Genomic DNA, 15,664 nt, shown 5'->3' with positions numbered 1-15,664 from the left:
GAACACCCCCCAGGCACACATACTGAATATGCCCACATTCCCCACACACACACACACACACACACATACATATATATATATAATGTACACACACACACACATATATGTACACACACATATATATACACACACACACACACATATACATATATATATGTATATATATATATATATATATATACACACACATATATGTATATATATATCTATATCTATATATATATATATATATATATATATATATATATATATATATACACACATATACATATATATACACACATATATGTATATATATATATATAGATCTATATATATATATATATATACATATATATATATATATATATATATATATATATATAATGCAGCAGGCTGTATTATTAATTTTTGCACTTTACCCGGCTCTTGTGGCTGCCCTCAGTCAGACTTTGTGCTGCTGACTGTCTGCTGCTGTCACTGCTGCTCCCGGCTCCTCCGTTCCGGCTCCCCAGCCCAGCGCGCTGTTGCTGCTGCTGGGGAGCATCACATGGGAAGGCAGGCAGCGCTGCCAAACTTCTGTCAGACCGCGGGAGCGGCTGTGGGCGCTCGCGCATGCGCACCAGCGCTCCCGCGGCCATTTTAACTCTGGGAGCAGCCGAGGCTGGCCGCGGCCATCTTCAATTAGGGAATAGTGCTGCGGCCGCGGCCAGCCCGCCCGGAGATAGCAGTTCGGCGGGCCGCGGCCCATATAGTGTAGGTGGGCGGCCACTTTTGATGTAAAATGTGCCGGCCCACCGGGAAACGGCCCGGTTTCCCGGTGGGCCAATCCGCCCCTGGTTACAAACCACACTTTCAACAGCCTTAGCCTAACCATCCCCTCCCATAGCCTAAAATGCAGCCTCCCCACAGCTTAGCCATAATCATTCTATTAAGGCATTCCTTTAATGCTGTGGCCATCCAGCTGTTGTAAAACTCTACATCCCAGCATGCCTTGCCATAGTTTTAGCATTCCCTAATAGCAAAACTGTGGCACGGCATGATGGGACTTGGTTTCACAACAGCTGGAGGGCCATAGTTTGGAAATGCCTGCTTTAATGCCTAACCACTCCTTCAGCAGCCTAACACTAACCATTCCCTGCAACAGCCTCCCCATAGTGTCTAACTCTAACCCTAAAACAAACCCTAGGGCAGGGGTTCCCTATCTTTTTCGAATCTCAGCACCCTAGAGTAACAGAATATTCCCACGGCAACCCTAGCCCCCCCCCCAAAAAAAATATAAAATTACATAGATTGTGTTGTATGTGCTTCTTAGGTTTCGTAATATGGTAAAGGGCAGGATTTGCTTCTGATTGTACACATATTTTATGATTGGCAGCCACCAGCACTAGTTTTGTCCATAATTAATTGATGATAAATAATTTTTATTGGTCCTGGACCACCAACCCGTGGCACCTCTGCAAGTGTCCCGAGGCACCCAGGGAGCCACGGCACACAGTTTGGGAACCACTGCCCTAGGGGGATTCTGGTATTATGACCATTGGTATAATGACCACATCCCCATGTTGTGTGTGTGTGTGTGTGTGTGTGTGTGGTGTGTATACATATATATATAACTTTTGACATTTGCAGCTTTTAATTTCATTATTGAAACATCACTTATCATCGTAATGGGGCATACACACAGGAAGATTTGAGCAAGAGATGTGTTCTGAGCAATTTAGTGTGGGAGATTTCCCACAGTCTAGAACTATTTTTTTTTTCAATCAGCATTCAAGGCACAGTTACATTTTAGTCGTATTTACTGTAGAACACTGAGGTGTTATTTTCTTATAATATAAAGTAGAACAAACAATATATGATCTATATCTCTGATGAAATACAGTTCTGTCTTAGTTCATATCATTTCCTAGTCCCATTAGATTATGAATAAAATGAGAAAATAGTCTTTCTTAACCATATAAAAAATGATGCATTGTCTTAATTTAGTAGGACTCAGTAATTAGAATTTCTTTCTAGTCTGCCAAGAGGCCAAATTAATTTTCATCACAAATAGTTTGGAGATTAGCGGATGAGTAAATATGCAATCTAGTTTCATCCTCTATGCTTTATTTGTTAATTCAGCAAAACAATAAACTATAGCATGAATAAGGACAAAGGAAGAAATTGCGTTATTAAATCATGTTTTATTTGAATACATTTTGACTGCACATGTGTAAAAATAAAGTTATAGGATGATATTTAAAAAGCATAGTTAGGAACACTTTTAAACGGAGTGAGTAAGTGAACTATGAGTAAAAAAAATATAGGTTTATGTGTAATATGTACTATATTATATTATCACATACAATACATGGACAAACATTTAAGAGGTTTTATATAAACTGTAAATTAAAAATAAAAATGTCACTAAACCTTAATATTTTGTATATTTATATATACTTGTCTGGTGTTCCTATGGGTATGCACTGTTCTGTCTTGACAAAGGCCCCATGAGGGTCGAAACGTCGACTTATATGTATGGATACTGAATAAAACTGCTGACTGAGCTGCCTTCGCTTTTTATTTAGCAATTTGGAGTTATAATTGGTCATTACTTGCTGATGCCCTTTGTTGTGCACCCTGATACATTGGAATGTGAGTGCGGACCCACCTGGATATATATATATATATATATATATATATATATGCAATCCTGTGGCGGCACTCCAAAGTGTAGAAGAAAATGAGGTAAATTCCAATAAGCTGGTGCCCTCCGTGGAGACAGTAGCAACCTGTCTAATATAGAGTCCTGGGGGTGCGGCGGCACTCAGAATAGAAATAAGATGCGTAGGCAGAGGTTTACCAACGGTTTCGGAGCCTTAGCTCCTTTATCAAGGTGTCATAGAGAACATAGTCATAGTTCTCTATGACACCTTGATAAAGGAGCTAAGGCTCCGAAACCGTTGGTAAACCTCTGCCTACGCGTCTTATTTCTATTCTGAGTGCCGCCGCACCCCCAGGACTCTATATATATATATATATATATATATATATATATATATATATACTTGTAGTACGGTCCGGCACTCACTCTGTATAGACAGCTGACCCGGTGCCTGTCTCGGTGAACAGTGTAGATGAAGGAAAAAAGACTGGCACTCGTAGGTCTTTTAAAGTTTGTATTAAGCAAACAGTGGAACAACCAACGTTTCGGGGCTGCGCCCCTTTGTCAAGGTGTGTTGCTTAATACAAACTTTAAAAGACCTACGAGTGCCAGTCTTTTTTCCTTCATCTATATATATATATATACATATATATATATATATATATATATATATATATATATATATATATATAGATACAGAAGCACCAACACACTCGCCATTCCTAAGACTGGGGTGCAAACAGCTTCCCAGGATGGGGTACAGTGGCCTGTGACCACACACTCTAGTAAATACAAACACAGGGGGCCCAGCACTCCCTACAACAAGCTGACTCACCTAAACATTCAAATAATCAATTAAATAAATAATGGGGTTTTAGTTCATGAATTGATGTGCAAACAGTTGAACCCATGAAAACCAGTTGTTAGTGTAGGACTTGCAGTGAAATGGGGTCCCTTGACGATGGGCTGCAAGCTTAAATGCATTGATCAATTCATGAACTAAAACCCCATTATTTATTTAATTGATTATTTGAATGTTAAGGTGAGTCAGTTTGTTGTAGGGAGTGCTGGGCCCCCTGTGTTTGTATATATATACACCTTGACAAAGGGGCGTCGCCCCGAAACGTTGGTTGTTTTCCACTGTTTGCCAATTCAAGCTTTTAAAAGACCTAAAGACCTACGAGTGCCAGCCTTTCATTCTTTCCTATATATATATATATATATATATATATATATATATATAGTATATTTATATATACTTTTCAAATGGTCCGGCACTCCTTGAGCTGCTTAATATACCTTGCTTGCGGTGCCCTCAGTTTGCCTGTAACACAGGCTGGATATGGGGTGGTCACACAGCGGCACTCAGAAGTCTTGCAAAGGTGAATAAAAATCCTTTATTGCGCCCAACGGCGTTTCGGGGATCTCTCCCCCGTCTTCAGGGGCTTAGTAGCCACTAAGCCCCTGAAGACGGGGGAGAGATCCCCGAAACGCCGTTGGGCGCAATAAAGGATTTTTATTCACCTTTGCAAGACTTCTGAGTGCCGCTGTGTGACCACCCTATATATATATATATATATATATATATATATATATATATATATATATATATATATATATATATGGTTTTAATACAGTTACCTTACTCTGGATACACTCCTGTACATGCATAATACAGCATGTACAGTACATTGAAAAACGTTAGTTTAAATAAGCATGAATGGAGTAAGATTCAATACAATGTAAAGAGTGTAACCTTGACGCTATAAAGTAACTGTCTAGTTGTGGAGAAACAATTTATAATCACAAAAAGTAATGAATGACCAATGCCCATTTAATAATAATTATGAGATTGATAGAATGCTAGCCCGGCAGATAATGCAAAGTTAATGATATGCGTGAGCATTGCAGAATGCGAGTCACACCCCGGCGCCATGTCAGAGCCATGATGATCATGGCTACATCTGTACTTTGTATGCAGAGGTGTCATTGGGTATGGTGACACCTGGTGCGCACTATATGTCTGCCTTGGGCGTCGGAGGCACGTGCAGCCAAAAAGAAGACTGGCCTGAGACAGGTGCTGGGTGCTGCAGGAGAATGTTACACTGCAGCACCCATCTACTGACACCACTGTTCATAGGTATGTTTTGTCGGGGATCAAATTATTAGCTCCTTGTTTTACTGTGACAATGGGGTGAAATGTTGAAAGATCTCATGCAGTGAAATCTAAATATGATATACTGTATAACAAGCTGTGTGGAAAGTGGTCTTTTAATGTTATTACATGTGACCAGTGGAGGCTCCAGGGGGAGGGCAGCAGTACAGTCCAAAATTTAAATAGGGGAGACACACCCACTGCCAGTGATTCAGTTTGTCTGGAGCCACCACTGCATGGGACTATTGTTTACTCAGATTTTATATTAAGGGACTAATGCAGAAGGGGTGAACGGGGGAATTTTCCTGATGCCTGGTTTGAGAGGTCATGCAAATATGACATATTGGAAATCCTTGTTTTGCCAATTCTGACAAATAAATTATTTGGGTTAATATCTCAGGAATATTTAACATGCAGTTGTACCCAGATTCCTTGAAGGAATGTCAATCAGTGGTGGTTCCAGAAGTGGAGCTGCAACGCAGTTCATAATTGCACCATACCAACAGCCATGGCCAGTAATGACTCACTTGCAGTTGGTTTGGATACCCTATTTCAATGTTTAACCTCACTGCAGCCCCACCTGTAAAGCCTCCACTGTTGCCACATATTGATGTCTGCCAATCTGTGTCTTTAATTAACTGATCACTGGATTTTTTGACATTGGGGAATAGACCACCAGATGTAAGGACCACGTGACTCCATTTTATGCTGGGAAAGCAACTACTTCTGTGTGGAGGTGGAATATACCTACAATGTTTCAATAGTTGGTTTGGTTTGGACTCTCCAAAATGTACTTATTGACTATTGCTGGTCTTTAGAATCTGTATTAGATTTTATGTAGCTGTACACACTCAGTGGCCTCTTTAGGTACACATTTCTGCTACTTATTTGGACCCTCCTTTCTTTACCCTCAAAAAAGCCTACTGTACATTCCACATGGCATGGTTTCAAGAAACACCTTTAGTGATTCAAGACCATGGTATCGTGACAGTATCATACTGTAGATATGTTGGCATCTTGTCCATGCTGCCAATCTCTTGGTACACCACATCCCATAGGTGCTTTGTTGAATTAAGATCTGGTGATTGTGGTGACCATTTGAGTACACAGCAGTCAGTTTTAGAGATATGGCTTGTGACATTGGACATAGGGCCTTATTCTGGTTCACTCTCAAAGGCAAATTCCTTCTCAAATGGACAAAACCATGTGGACTACAGGGGGGGTGGGGGGCAGATATAACATGTGCATAGAGAATTAGATTTGGGAGAGTTATTTTGTTTCTGCGCAGGGAAAATACTGACTGCTTTATTTCTACACTGCAATATAGATCTCACTTTGAAGAAAAACCCCACCCAAATCTAATTCTCTCTGCACAAGTTATATCTGCCCCACCTGCAGTGCACATGGTATTGTCCATTTGAGAAGGAATTTGCCTCTGAGAGTGAACCAAAATAAGGGCCATAATGCTACTGGATGTTGACACTGGAAAATATATAGACTGTATCCATAAAAGTATGTATATTGTTGACAAAGGTATTCATGTAGAATATGTCACTTAAACAATGCTAATGTTTTGTTGATATGACATAGCATTTAGCACAACCATGTTTTCAACACCATTAAACCACCACTAGCCTTATATGGGTAGGATAGTAAAAGTGCATTGAAATAGGGGGAGAATAAATTAAGGAATTAAATTGAGGATGGAAAGTTAGAAAGAAAAAAAAAACCTGCTGCTTGAGTTCCTGCAGCTGCAAGTTTTTACTATTCCATTAGAGGTCCAAAAATGTGCCAAACAGTGGAAATAACTGCATCTTTTCTCACATTTCTCAGATTTTTCCTAAAATAATTATTTTTAGGAAAAATTGTTGGGACTTTTGGAACACACACAAATACACACACACACACACACACACACACACCATCACCGCCTCAGGGACTAATTAAGAAATTGGAACTTTCCACCACCCAGAGTCCACTCGTTAGCATGCAATTGGATGTTTTCGCATACGGCCATACGGAAGAGAAATGATTCGATGGTCGCTCACCATCAAACGATTTCTCTTCCACTCGATAATAAAAGTCAGTCACAACTGACTTTTATTATGGCCGGAGGTGGCCAAATTCGGGGTGGGTCCTGACATCCTGTGATGTCAGTCGCCCACCCAGAGCAGGCATTGATCCGCCTGCATTCTCAGTGGTACACCCAGCATTTTCATGGGTGCACCCACCGTTTTTGTGGGCATGCGCATGAAACACTGGGCATATCCCTGTGCCCACCCCTTGCGTGCCCCTGGCCCACCTGTAACAAACGGGACGGAACCCATGTTACAATGGTAGGGGTACAAAAACATTTTTGAATTCACATTTTAGTCTTAAGAAAGTTTGCAAACAGGTTTGTTGTGTCTGAAATGGTCAAAAACGAATGAATTTTGAAGTGTGATTAATCCCTATCCACATTGCTTAAGCCTAGAATCTGCACAGAACACTGAATCTGATGTGCTTACAATTTGTACACAGTCCAAGTTTATACCTGAATCTCTTAGCTAGCAAAATAGTCTCTAATGTAAGTAATGTTCCTCTCCCAGTCTTTCCCGTCCCAACAAATGTAAAATGCCACAAGCCTCAAGTAAAAAAGAGCAATGGGAGCAAAAGAGTTTTGGACATGCCAATAAATTAACAATACATTATTAAAGCATGATTGGAAATATTGCAATTTTTCACAGCTGTCAGTTTAAATATAAAAGCATCAGCACATTAAACTAGTTACTGCGTTTTCATAATTGAGACTTTAGCTTCTAGCTGTGCCCTGCAGCTTTTCATTAATCACCAGGACTGAAGTTCAAGCACAATGACAGCTAAGAAGGCATTAAATGGGCATAGAATTTTTTTCAGGTACAGCAAGGAAAGGTTCTTTAGCCCTGTAATCCTCGGCTAATTGTTTTCAGTCCCTAAACAAAATCTGCTCATAGCGTCTCCTAGTGACAGAATTAGCAGCATTCTGATTATCTCTTAACTTCCTGAACACTAGCTTCCAATTGCTTAAATTATAACAGGTGCAAGGGGGACTATAATATACAGTAACACATAAGGCTTAACCAGGAAATCTTTCATTACATTTCCTTGGAATCACTCTAACTACTTACTACTGCTTCTGTTACTTCCTGCACAGCTGCCCAATAAAACGTATACAATAGACATTTTCCTTTACTTATTTTACAGAGCAGTTCTAACAATTTATTGCATCGACAAAAAGATGTTGAGACTTTTCAACTTTAACTTTTCAATATTATTTTTTGAAAGTGTTGTAGTTTGCAATTTAATAGACATGCCAAAATACTCTTTGCTTTTATATAACAAATTACAAATGCACTGAGGTTCATTAATTATGTCATCTAATTGGATTGAGGCAGGTGCAAAATACCTCAGATGAAGTGGTCACTGACAGAAAGGCCTGGGTGCAAGTTTTCTATTAGAAACCAGCATGTCTCCAGACTCTGGGAATTACTTTGTAGTTATTGATTAATGGCCATAATTTATTACAGTGCAGAGGATCTTACATTGAGTTAAATGTGTGATTAATCAATTTTCTTTCATATTATGAGCAGTCGCCAAAGGAAAATACCAAGTAATTTTTCCCATGGCTTATATAAGTAAAAAACAAGTATTTTTTCTTGTGGAGAACTAATAACTGTCTATCATTTGTTTAAAATGCATTGAGACACTAACAAATGTCAGCGCACCAAGTGCTCTTCCAGCAGCAGTAAGGAAAACCAGCAAGGGCATTGTTTGTACCAGCTGTAAAGATCAAATCAAATGATAATTAAATCAATGCCATTTTTAGATTATAAGTACCTATGATAAATTTAATTCCCATGTTCTGTTTATTTTGAAAAATGTTATTTTATCTTTTTGCTTTAAAAATATTAAAATATAAGCTTTTTTAACTTAAGCTTATTAAAGCTTATTGTGATATATATATATATATATATATATATATATATATATATATATATATATATATGATATATATGCATATATATATTGTGATGTTTTAATTTAACATTTTAAAATGTATGAACAAAATAAATAGTAAAAAATACTACTTTATAGCATGCAAAGCTTTTCAACCAATATAAATATAATTAAAGTACACTTTTCTATTATTTTTTGTTACTTGGCACCTTATGGTGCTTGTTAGGGTTTTTTGCTGGCTTCAAATATATTCTTTTAAACACAATTTTTCTTCATTTCTACTTCATAAATAAAACAGAAAATTAACATAGAAAAGTGTTTAATTAAAAAAAAAATATCAATCTTATTCAGCTCTAGGGTATTCTACTGAATGAAAAGGGGGAACTGGTGGGATAAGTAAATCCACCTACAATCAGCTTAAAGTTGAGAGTAGTGTTATTCTCTGTTACATTCTAAAACCTATTCAATTTGATACGCATCGTGGACACTTCACTCAAGATAAATCCCTAGGCTCTATTTTAAGCCTATTTCAATATTCATATGAGGTGGCTTCTTCATTTAGAAATCTAAAAAACACTCTTTTATTTACAATGTTCTACTTAGAAACAAGAGTTTTGAATAGGCCAAGTAATTAAGAGTTACCAATAGATAACAGGACACAAGCCCAACTCACACAAAAATGACACAAGAAAGCTTCCCACTCACATTTCTAAGTGGTTTTAAATCCCATTAGTGACACACTCTAAATCACTAAAGGAAACATCAATACCACCTGAGTGAATAATTTACAGTAATGCAACCAAATAAAACGTGAACAGCACTCATCTTAAAGAATTCCAGAATAATTAAGTTTTTTTATTTTTTTTAACACAGACTTAATTATCCACCATAATTACAAAAAGTAAATGACATTCAAATTATTAAAACTTGGTAGCATTAAACTCTGGTTAACTCATACATTGCTGATAGCTCAGAAGTATTTGTAGCAGAATTAATTTTCTTGTAATATATATAATATAATGATAAATAACCATAATGGACTGCATAAAAAAGTACATATGGGCAAAAACATGAAGTACACATTGGCCAATATATCAATGCACCATCGGCCAGTGTGTACAAGCAATATATCTGTGAAGGGTGTTGTTCACAGATGTATTGTATCGGCAGTGCACCACAACCGATGCCTGATATATCTAAAGATATATTGCCTCTGTCTGCGTTGGCGATCCAACAGCTCAGTGGATGGGTGCATGCAAATGCACCCGCCCATTTGTGATGCCAGTCCTGATGGATAGGGCAGAGTAAATGGAGAACACCCTGCCCCTGTCTGTAGATATATCTGCAGATTTCTCAGATCTGAAGATATATCTCTTATTGTTTATCGAGCTTTAGGCATGAGGATTTTCAGAGCAGATGGTGATGTTTGTAGACTCTGAAGTAAGCAGCATAATACTGTGCGCATTCTTAGTGAAGTTTATAATATGTGTTTTCTTACTGTAGCTATGCAAAGGATTAAAGAGCAACTTTAAAAAAAAAAGTTTACTTAAATGAAGGTTCTAATTGAAAAATACAGATTTAAAACAGCAACACAAGGAGTTTAACACTGCTGGCTGGTGGCCATATTCTTTGACTGGAGATAACTGGGACCTTCCATTCCACCATATTTTATTTGTGTTTTTGTGAAACTATATTTAAAAAATAACTGCCAACTTACCAACTGTTTTTCTGGCAGAGCTGCACTTTTTCAACTGCATTTTGGAGAGTCTTTCTGGGTAGATAGTACTTCTGCTGAGATAGGAAAATCCACATTGTAGAGGATAATAAGCACAACAAAACACATAGGGGATACTGTTACTGTATGATGCTGGCGTTCCAGATTTGGGGAGGGACTATTATGGGGAGAGGGTAAGTATACTAACCCAGCTCCTTTGGAATTCCGTTCAGCGAGATGCCACTGTCGTTCTTCTGACCTCTGGCATCCTGTCCAACAATCACACATACTGAATCAATTCTCTAGTAAGAATAATACTTGAGGACATCTATATCATCCCAATAGTGCCACCCCCCTAGTTGTCTGGATTATATTTAGTGAGCTCAAAAACTTGTCTGCTAAATGTTGCTTATTATGCAACTAAACCGCAACATGCAGGGTCTATGAATAGCATGAATACATATTCTGAACAATTGAAACCCCCAAAGCTCAAATAGTTAATAATGGAGACTAAGGAGGCATTTTGACCTCTAATGACATCTGTAGCACTGAATGGCAGGGTGTACAATCTGCGGCGGTACACATTAAAGAAATAGCACATGGTGGGGTAGATGTATGCTGCAGGAGGGGGGGGAAGACATGAACCCACCTTTGCAAGGGACTGATGAAAGGGAATTATTTTTAGTTAATTTTCATAGAATCATCACCGGGTCTTATGAGAGCAGTACAGGTGGATATGAGAAAGTAGGGAGCACATTCAAGTATGGGGGGAAGTATTGCTACATAGGCTGGCCCTGGTGCTTCCCCTCACAGCTTCATGCTCACCATAAGGAATAGGGCTGGGGGCAGTCCTGATGTTCTCAGCCGTAGGGGTGGTGGGCCTGGTCCAGGTGTTTCATGGCAAAGGTGAGTTGAGGCCACATGATGTTCCTGAGTTTTGTGGTTATAATGCAGTCCTTCAGAAGTAATGTTGGTTTGTTGTTTGCCTTCTGGTTACCTTTGGTATAATGCCAGTATAACACTGCTATTAATTTAAAGCTAACTGTTTATAGACATTCATATAATAGATCCCTGACTTCCCAAGCTATACTGAATATATAAGTCTAAAGAAACATATGTCCATCCTGAATTAACTGCCCCTCCCAATACACCTCCCCCACCAGCAAAAAGTGCTAATCAGACCTAAAAGATGTAAGATCAATTACACTATCCCACTATTTATAAGTTCTTGACATAGCACAGATATAAAATCGCAATAACAGCTTTATAAAGCTTCAATTTAAAACAATCATCATCAATTTATCACCATCTTCTGAGATTGTTTGCATGTGCACAAACAACAATTTCATTGCCGGATTCAACCTTTTAACCCTTTCAAATCCAAAGTCTAGTCAGGCTCAACAGCACTAGGGCTAGTAGAATATCCAATGGTGAGCCACTTTAAAATAAGAACATTGACATCAATCAACATTCAATGTAGACCATTTTTGAATTAAAAAAAATATTACAATAAATGTAAACATTTAAACCAGACTATTTGAATTGCAAAAAAAATTGGACTGCAAAAGGATAACTCTATGATGTACTAACCCTTATCATCCAAGGTGACTATATACAATTTGAAGGTGAAAAAACTGGTGAGGAGATTGGCACATTAAATAAATTCTGATGGGCAATGGGCATTTGAGAGAAAAGATGATGGCAGATGAGAGTTTGAGAATATAATGATGGTGGGAAGAGAGACAAACATGGACATTTGAGGGAAAGACAGGTGGGGATGGGAGCATGCTAGAAAATAAGCTGGTATGCAGGAGGCATGTATGAGGAAAGCTAATTAAATATGAGTGAAAGACAATAACATGATGCAATGTAGAGTAGAGATTGAATAAACTGTATAAGAAGGGTGTCAGCTTCAAAGCCTAAGAAAATAAATTAAAAAATAAACAATAAATATGCTAAACATATCAGTACTTATTAAATAATGCATATGCCTTTTGGGTAAAATTTATCACATGCAGTATTTTTAATTAAGAGAAAATTAACAATATATAATAAAAATCATTAAAAATTAAGAATAAATGTATGCACTGGGTACATGCACTACCCTAATGAGTTTCTATCTGGTTTTGCCTGGTACTAAAGTTTGGCACTGCAAAATGCAATATTTTATATATATATTTGATAATCATTTATAAAAATTTATAAAAAATGTATATAATGAGCTAAAATCATGTAATTTTCACAATCCAAAGCTTGAAATTTGGATTTAATATTTGAATTTCTGTGGGGTTATCTGAGTTGGTTCAGATTAGATCTTTTTGCGAGATCCGGACAAGGGTTTGGTTCCGTTCCGTTCGGATCCACAAAATTTGTCTGGATTCTGATTTCTGGAGATTCAAACTGCACATTTCTAGTTAGTACAAGTTACTTTTATCATTGTAACTAACACTTCTACTTGATCTTTACAATCTTAATACTACTACTACTACTACTACTACTACTACTAATACTGATCTACTACTATTACCACCACTACTACCACAACATCTCCTAATAGGACTCAAAGTCCTTTACATTTACCTTTACAGCACAAAATACAAAACAAACTTAACAGTGGATATTAGGGAGTAAGCAGAAAAGTCTTGAGTACTTTTGAAGGATTCTAGAGTGAGGACCTCTTGGACTGTGTGGGGAAGAGATTTCCATAGAGTTAGTGCAACAAAGCTAAATCTTCAACCCCCAGATGAATACATTGAAGTTCTAAGTACTGTTATTAGTCCATCACTTAGCGAAGAAGTCATCTCCTGAATGTGGAAGAAGTCTCCCATTGCCGTGGAGATGAACCAGATCACTTCTGGTTCAGTCTGCAGTGCCTTTAGCTTCTTCTTGTTCTTTTGACCATCCAGCAATCCCCTAGGAACTATCTGCACTGCCCTCAGACCTCAGGGATCATCTGCCTTGCACTGACATGGTGGAGGCAGTACTCCTACAAGCATTAGCGGGAGCCCCAGAGACAGTACACAGCTAGAGACCAGACAGAGAAAGACCTGATTCCTGACCACACACTATTACGCTATATGTATTAGTATAAGGACATGCATAATGAAATGCATGCCACTCAATTCCACTACTCTCATAAGTACTGTGGATATTTCAAATTGAGAGGACAGGATACTCATAAATTAAAAGTTTTATCAAGGGGTATGGGAGAGAAAAAAGGTTGTGAAACACTGAGGTAGAGGGTTGGAAGCTAAAAAAGCATTGAAAGCTAGAAATACAATTTTGAAAATAATTTGCCATCTTACATGTAACCAGTAAAAGGAGTACAGTTTGGGTATTTTGTGGCTGAAATGGGGCTGGTTGGTTTATATCATTGCAGCTGCATTTTGTACCATCTGCAAGTGATGCACTTGTTTTGCTAGGAGACCAAGGCAGATGGAAATACAGTAATCTAGGTGTGATAATACATATGCATGTATGACTTTAGGCAGAACTTCTGAGGGGATAAAGTGCTGATGCTGACTATTGTCCTCAGATGTTTAATTGTAAAGCCACTATCTAGGACAACAACATGGTCATTCAAATGTTCAGGTTTGTGTATTTTTGAACACTGAATTAAGTTATTTTGGTAGGCTATGCTGAAGGCTTGTCCTATGAATTCTCTCTGTTTTAAAGGGTTCAGTTGCAGCCAAATGAGACTCCTGGAGCTCAGATAGACAACCATTTATGGTTGTTATAGGGTTCTCAGTACCTGGAACCAAGGACAGGTACAGTTAATGGTTAAAGTGAGGGGAGGGGGGGCGAGGTGGAACTGAGTTCTACCATCTGTAATGGTATATTGAACTAATTGTACCTCCACTTTGGGTCTACACAGTAATTCCAACAGAAAAACACCACCCATGTCAATTGATTATGCAGCCACATCCAATATTCCCCTTCCTAAGTCCCTGGTGGCTCCGTGGTTCTCTTTCATCTGCAGCCCACCCCTCTTGATACTCACATGAGTTCCACCCCCTCTCCTGGACCACCTTAAACCCTGGGTACAGTTGTGTATCATCTGCATAGCACTGGTAGAGCAGGCCATGACAACTGATTATTTATCCCCATGGAAGTATGCATACTGCAAAAAAAGCATGGAAAATAGTATGGAACTTTGTAGTACACCATATGGCATCATTGTGATGATGAGTATACTATAGATAAGGAACCTCTCTGTGACCCGCTGATGAGAAATTAGTTGAACCAGCTAAAGACTGTGACATCCAGTTCACAGAAATTCTTCAGGTGCTTAAATGCTGCAGAGAGATCCAGAAGGAGTAAGATTGAACAGTTACCTCAGTCTCTTCCCATTAGAAGATCATTCAACACACATACCAGCACTATGCCTTCTCCTAAATCCTGACTGGAATGGATCATAAATATCATGGGTTGACAGGCAGGTGGCTTACATTGAAAGGCTTGAGAGATTGCTAATCTTTTGGTGGCACTTTCCAAATTCCAACTCGGATTGATTATACTTTATCTGCAAAGAATTTTTCAAACTCATTGCATCCTGACTGGGAGAGGGTTCCATCAGAAAAGCTGAGCTAGCCTATTGTGAGGTGTTATGATTTCATTTTCTTGCTGGTGATTGTTGATTGATATGTTCTATTATGTTTGATTAGTTTTAACTAATCCTCTACATGAGTTTTTGGTTTGTTTCCTCCTATTTTATTTTTTACGTACATATGGCATTACTAGTGTTCGTATTAATAATATAAACAAATTGACTATGTTTGAACCCTGCTGTGCTGACACAAATTTTCTGCATATACTGTGCATTGAATCAAAGATATTCTATGACAAGCACATTATTATACCAATAGAAATGCTTATAAAATACATACCATACAAATAAAACTGAAATGTGATTTTTCTACAGCTGCATAGTATTAGAAAAAAAGATAGCAGTTAATTATTAAAGATGCATATTTTGCTGTACCAATCACTTTCATTAGAAGGTCTTTTTATAGTTTTTCATCTCATCCATCAAGGTCATACATTTCCTTGATTGTTCTTTTACTGCATATTTTTTTCAGTGGTATGATTACTAAATCTATTAATAGCGTAAGTACATCTGGCTGGAAAGAAAGGGTGGAAAATCATTTTATTTAAGATTGATATTAATATGAAAAATAAAAGAAAAGAAGTCAAC

The 15,664-nt window shown here is 38.0% G+C and overlaps 1 long non-coding RNA gene across 1 annotated transcript in view; it reads right to left on the bottom strand.

Moving 5' to 3' along the window:
• The window catches only part of LOC146062722 (uncharacterized), a 35,994-nt gene extending 24,070 nt beyond the window's left edge, over positions 1-11,924 (bottom strand). The window contains exons 1-3 of the long non-coding RNA XR_014471488.1: positions 11,296-11,924; positions 10,679-10,739; positions 10,474-10,544 (exon numbers count right to left, since the gene is read on the bottom strand). This is a non-coding gene — a long non-coding RNA (uncharacterized LOC146062722). The remainder of the gene's footprint in view (positions 1-10,473; positions 10,545-10,678; positions 10,740-11,295) is intronic.
• Between the last annotated feature and the right edge of the window lie 3,740 nt (positions 11,925-15,664).

Source organism: Crinia signifera, chromosome 3 (genome assembly GCF_055691185.1).
Source record: "Crinia signifera chromosome 3, ASM5569118v1, whole genome shotgun sequence".
NCBI classification, from domain to species: Eukaryota; Metazoa; Chordata; class Amphibia; order Anura; family Myobatrachidae; genus Crinia; species Crinia signifera.
The sequence above is the reverse complement of the archived record's forward strand: the minus strand, read 5'-3'. Positions and strand labels throughout refer to the sequence as shown.